At 48.7% G+C, this 6000-nt stretch overlaps 2 long non-coding RNA genes across 2 annotated transcripts in view; one reads left to right on the forward strand and one right to left on the reverse strand.

Annotated features, from left to right (window-relative positions):
* Positions 1 to 2765, forward strand: part of LOC123954571 — a 41261-nt gene extending 38496 nt beyond the window's left edge. Inside the window, exons 3-5 of the long non-coding RNA XR_006821098.1 lie at positions 1726 to 1823; positions 2053 to 2233; positions 2624 to 2765. This is a non-coding gene — a long non-coding RNA (uncharacterized LOC123954571). The remainder of the gene's footprint in view (positions 1 to 1725; positions 1824 to 2052; positions 2234 to 2623) is intronic.
* Positions 1353 to 6000, reverse strand: LOC123954572. The gene is made up of 4 exons (XR_006821099.1): positions 3804 to 6000; positions 2646 to 3604; positions 1747 to 1803; positions 1353 to 1530 (listed from the first exon to the last, which is right to left on the reverse strand). It is a non-coding gene; the product is annotated as an uncharacterized LOC123954572 (long non-coding RNA).

The following is a 6000-nucleotide window of genomic DNA, read 5'->3' on the forward strand; positions in this document are numbered from 1 at the left end:
CCCCCCCCCAAGGATGCCCGGTCCTTGGCCTTGATTGTGGGGATTAACCACGCCCACCTGGGGGTCCCGCCGCTCAGCACGCACCTGGCCAGGGAACAGCTGCCCTCTTTCTTTCCTGTGAGCGCCCCACACTGCCATAGCTATTCCCTTCGGAGCTCCCTCTCACCTGGCTTTAGGATGGGCCGCTCCTCTCCTCACCCCCATATGTAGAGGACCACCTGACCTCCAGAACTCGGTCTTCTCTACAGGCTGTCTGTGCCCCTCCTTCCCCCCACCCACTTCTCCCACAGCCCGGGGTGGGTGGAAGTCAGCGGGGCCGGCACCGTTCTGAGCAGGAGCTGCTCCCACGGCCCTGTGCAGAGGCGGCTGCTGCTTAGCTACTTGAACATGCTCACTTTGGGGGCGCCTGGGGGGCTTTGGCGGTTAAGCGTCTGACGCTTGATTTTGGCTCAGGTCATGATCTCAGGGGCATGGGATCGGAGCCCCGTGTAAGGCTCCAAGCTCAGCACAGAGTTTGCTTGTCTCTCTCCCTCTGTTCCTTCCCCCGCTCTCCCTCTCCCTCTCTCTAAAATAAATAAATAAAATCTAAAAAAAAAAAAAAAAAAGATGCTCACTTTAGAATGTCGGGGTTCCTGATGCATTCTCTCTTCAACTTTGGGCCAAAACACAATTTTGGCTCAATAGGAAAATTCCATTTCCCAGGCAGGCCTTGCAGCTTGCGAAAGCCACCCGTAAATACATACTTGGTGCAGAAGAGGCAGCAGAAAGTTTCTAAGAGGCCTTGTTCTCATGGTTTGTGTGGAGGTGGTTGCTTTTCCTTAAGAGGGAGGAGAGTCCAAATAAATGGACGGTGTTACCCGGCATGAACCCACGTTTGAATTGTAAAATTCAAAATTTTGTTAAATTCCCCGTGGGGGAATTCTGTACAGGAAAAAAATTTAAAAGGGGCTGGGGCTTCGGTGTGTATGGACACAGGCTTGGGATTTCATTCACTAGACTGTAATCCCAGACGCTGGGGCCCAGGACTGTCTTGAGATCTGTTACATTTGCGGTGCTCACCAGTGTATGTCCCACAGAGAGCAGCTGATACATATTTTTTGAAGAATTGAATGAACAGAATAACTTGGGACCCCCAGTGGCTGTATCCTTAGCGACTGGCTGTTTCCTGCAAACGTTTTCTGAACTCTAACGGTGCCCCGGCACTGTTCCAGGCTCCCCAGGAGCTATGAAGACGGTTAAAATTCCTGTCCTCAAGAAGCTTTTGACCAAGGGCAGGAGACAGAGTGGCACAACTACCTACCTTTTAAGTCTCCAGAGTCTATTAGGGAGAAAGTGACCACCCTGTCTTCGAAGCCAGGAAGGAGTGGGGGCGGGGCGGGGAGGCCCCTTGGCATAAGCCCTACGACCCAAATTGTGTCAAGTGAAGCTGAGTCTTTCGTGTTCTCCCCAGTATAACATGCGTGTCACCTAGCTGGAAACGGCAGTGACTCAGAAACCTTCACCTGCACGACGGAGAGGACAGTCACTGACCTGGAAGAGATGGTGTATTTGAAATCACAACGTTCATGGGTTTCTTGCCTTCCCATAACCTGCCCTCCTTCCCTGGGGATCTCCCATCATGCCTACCTCTAGCTCTCAGGTTAGGCTTGTTTCCCACCCCCCCTCCTCATTATATCTCACTAATTCCCCCAAATTGTTTTCTGTTCCGTCTTCACATGGAATCAGGTGACTCATTTCTCCACGTACCCGCTGGTGAGTGAAGACTCTGGCTCTCACAACCGAAAATGGTAGCCTGGATGAATCCTTAGGAAGGGAAAGTAGTGGTGAGCATTTCAGCCTTGAGGCAGACCCATGGGGGGTGGGTGGCTTGGTATTTCGGGTAGTCAGTGGTGTATCTCTCAGAGGGGGCCCTTCACTCCTCCAAGGTCCCTCCCGTGTACCCGGGATCCTCCCCGCCCCCACTACCCCTTAGCCTGAGTGAGCCTGGGGCAAATCTCCCTTGAGAATGGTAACCAGATTCCTTGGTCTCATGGGGGGCCTTTGGGAATCAAGTAAAAGGCACAAAAGGGCCTGAACTGCCTGAAGAAGGGGTGCCTGGGAGTTGCCTCTGGATCTCTCTGCCAGCTGGGTGCTGCCCTCCGGGTTCACCTGGCCACGGATAAGCCACTGAATGGAACTTCAAGTCCCATAGTCACGGAACCGAGCCAAGGAAGACCCAGGTGCCACCAAGTGGGTGAGTTACCCAAGAAAACTCACTAAGAGAAAATGCTCCCCTACCCCACGCCCAGATTTTATCTTTGGTGGTAGAATGCAGCTCGGAAAGCCAGTCCCCCGGGGCTACTTTTGTTTGCTTGGAACAACCAAACCAAATCGTGTCAATTCAATGGCTTTCATCCCACCTCGCATGAATATTTATACATCGAGTGTGGACCCATGAGGCAGGTGGTACAGGATCTCAGCAGCCGACTGCGCCATAGACTCAGCCCTGGAAGAAAACATGTACTTGGCTGCTGTCTAGGAAGGCTGTTTTGAAGGGACCCCTTTTTGAAATGTTTTCCAGCTGTTATTTCCTTTCTGAATAATCTGAGCCTAATTCAATTTGTGGCACATTTCTCTCTTCCAGATTTTTGCAGCAGGCAATTTACCCACATCTGGCTCTCTAAAATCCTGTACATGTTCTGCGGGGTTTGGCTGAGACTTTTACGGAGCTGTAAATCAGTGACCTTGCTGGAACCCCGGAGACGTGTTCCACATTACATGGTCTTTCGGTTACATGGCAGGACGGCAACCTCACAAGATGGCATGCGTTATCTCCGGAACGCTGGGGGTGGAAAGGTCGACAGCCTTCTCTGAGCTGACTCAGGGCAGATCCATCTCACTGCTGTGTTACCGTCGGGGAGAAGGCAAAGCGCAGAGAGCCAAGAACACCCATGCATTCTAGTTAAAAACAAAACAAAACAAGACAAAACAAGACAAAACACCCAAACAACAAAACTTGACTTTGGAAACAGTCCCCGTCCTCCTATATCATAAAAACTATTTATAAAGCCAAGTATGACTCCATAGATAGGACTTCCCTTCTGGTTTAATAATTTCCCCACCCAGCTCCCACTCCCAGTGCGGCTGGCAGGGATGCTCAAGACAGATGCTGATATAAAGCCACAGGAAAACAGACTGGAGAAGTGAAAATGGAAATGGACAAGAATCAGAGTGCTTAAATTACCTGGGGATGCTGGTGAAGACCGCTCCACGGGGAACAGGAGCCAGATGACACCTAAGTGGAGTGAGCAGCTAAACTGACTTCATTATTTCCCTCCCATGCCTGGGAAACAGTTTCCCAAAGATTAGCAACCTGTACCGAGGCCAGGGCCCATGGAAGGAGGGAGGAAGTAAAATGGGCAAAGCTTTTGTCTGCTACCCTCCCATATTCTCTGCCAGGGGCGTCCCTTTCCTCCCTCCGGATGTTTTCTTTCCTCCTCACCTGGCCATTGACTTGATTCCTGATACAATGGTAATGCAGAGCCAAGTTTTACTTGTTGCTATCTCGGGCTGTGTCAGTTTCCAGGGAAACCACATATATGTGTATTTAAAAATTACCGGGCGCCTGGGTGGCTCAGTGGTTTAAGCCACTGCCTTCAGCTCAGGTCATGATCTCAGGGTCCTGGGATCGAGTCCCGCATCGGGCTCTCTGCTCGGCAGGGAGCCTGCTTCCCTCTCTCTCTCTGCCTGCCTCTCTGCCTACTTGTGATCTCTCTCTGTCAAATAAATAAATAAAATCTTTAAAAAAAAAAATTACCGGGCACAAAGGATTGAATAATTGAACTATGAAAGCCATATTTGCATTCCTGGTTCCTGTTGGAGTTCTCAGTGAATCTGATTCTCTCCTGCTCCCATCCAAAGTCCAGAGCAGATACTAACTGCGTGACAAATGAGAGTTTTTGCTAGCCACGGTGCAGTTCATGGAGCAGCAGGAGTGAACGCAAATTCAGACTCCGTACTGCCCGCCGGTACTGAATGAAAATCCTCATTTTCATCAAGTCCCCAGACGATTCTTATGCAAAGTCAAGTTTGAAAAGCACTGGTTAAGCAAGTGGGTTTCCAACTATGGGCTGCCCTAGTAATAAGTCATGGAATCAACTTGGTGATTGTGACCAGGATTAAAAAAAATGGACAGCTTATAAGAGAAGATACAAGAGTCCATCATACATAGGAAGGGTAAATATCGAGAAACTTGTTTCAATTGTAAATACTGGGCCATTGTGTGAAATGTGTGGTGCCGCCCATCCCTCGTGGGTCATCGTCAAAAGCACGTGGAAACCACTGGTCTCACGGTCCTGTTGGCTACCTGCACCGTCTAAGCTTTACCTTTCCATCAAGTTCATACACCAGACAGATATCTGCAGCTCTTCGACTGCAGAGACATCTGAAAGGAAACATGCTTTCTTATGTTTCCTTTTACCATGAACTTTTGTAAGAAATGGTTATGTGTGTTGATCGATGACTCATTCACTGGATATATTCCTTCCAGAAAAAAAAAAATCCCTCCTGAATGATAGCGTGTTTCCTTTTACTAATGTATTATTTAATCTATGATATATAATTTTTGAGTCTTGACTCCTTGTTTTCTTTGGGCCATATCTAGCACTAAATAGAGCAACTTCGTTCTCCTTTCATCATTTCCTCGAATATGTATCCATATCTTCTAGTCTCACTGTGTGCACTTGCCAGTCACCTCATACGGCAAGGTCAGAAAGGGAGTCAATCCAGTACAGACTAACACGCAGCCCCCCACCCTCTGTACTACAGAGGACTATTCTGTGAAGCCGTGTGTGTTTCCAGCATGGGGGGAGAATGTGGAGCTGGGCAGCTGAGCTGTGTGTATCCTACACAGTCAACATGACAGTTCATCTGACGCCTGTGTGTGTGATGGACGTTTTAGCTCTGTGACCTTGGGCAAGCTATTCGACCTTGCCATGGAAGCATACAATAGGGATAATAAAAGTATCCACCCTATAGGGTTTTATAAAGATAAAATTCAATATAAAAAATATTGATTGGACTTCCACCATGGTGGGAGATGCTGGGAATACAGTCCCAAGAGAAAGAGACTGTTGCTGCCCTCCAGGGGTTTCCAGTCTCTCAAGGGAGCACACAAGAGCCGAGCAGCAAGTTCTCACAGAGGTGATCAAGAAACAAGGCACTTACCTTTACAGCCTCCTAGTGAGTTTCCCTTTTCCCATCCTCGCCTTTTCCAGAACCATCCACGGGTCCAGAAAGAAATAGTGAGTCCTAACGGAGGGCCTGAAGGTTCCACCTGGACTGTGGCTGCCTCTCCAAGGCATTTCCTACCACTTCCTGGCTTGTGTATTTATCCCAGCCACAATGAGCTCATTGGTACTTTTTGAGCACACCAAGGAGGTCTGCCTGAGGGTTTCACTCTGATTTCTGTGTGGGTCATTTCCCCGCAACATCTCCCCGTGGCTCACCTCTCCATTCAGGTCTCTGCTCACAACTCCTTTGTTGGTGAGGTCTTTCCAGAAGATCACATCTGAAGTATAGATTTTCCCCCCTCTACCGCTCTCTGTTTCTCTACCCTACTTTATTTCCCCCATGGCCTTTTCTAACAGACACATAACTGTAATGGAAGATTTTATGTGTCTACTTGGCGAGGCCCCAGGACCCAGATATTTGGTCAAACATTATCCTAGGTGGTTGCTGCAAAGGTAATTTTTTTTTAAAGATGAGATTAACATGTAAATTGGTAGACTGCACAAAGCAGATTGTCCTTCATAATGTGGGTGGGCCTCATCCAATCAGTTGAAGGCATGCACAGGAAAAAACTGACCTACCCTAAAGAAGGAATTTATAGTAGACTACCTTTGGACTCAAACTGCAACACCAACTCTTCCCGGGGTCTCCAGCCTGCCAGCCTACCCTACTGACTTTGGGCTTGTCAGCTTCTCCAGTCACATAAGCTGACTCTTAAAGTAACTCTGTGTA

This window comes from Meles meles, chromosome 12, assembly GCF_922984935.1.
Source record: "Meles meles chromosome 12, mMelMel3.1 paternal haplotype, whole genome shotgun sequence".
Classification (NCBI taxonomy): Eukaryota; Metazoa; Chordata; class Mammalia; order Carnivora; family Mustelidae; genus Meles; species Meles meles.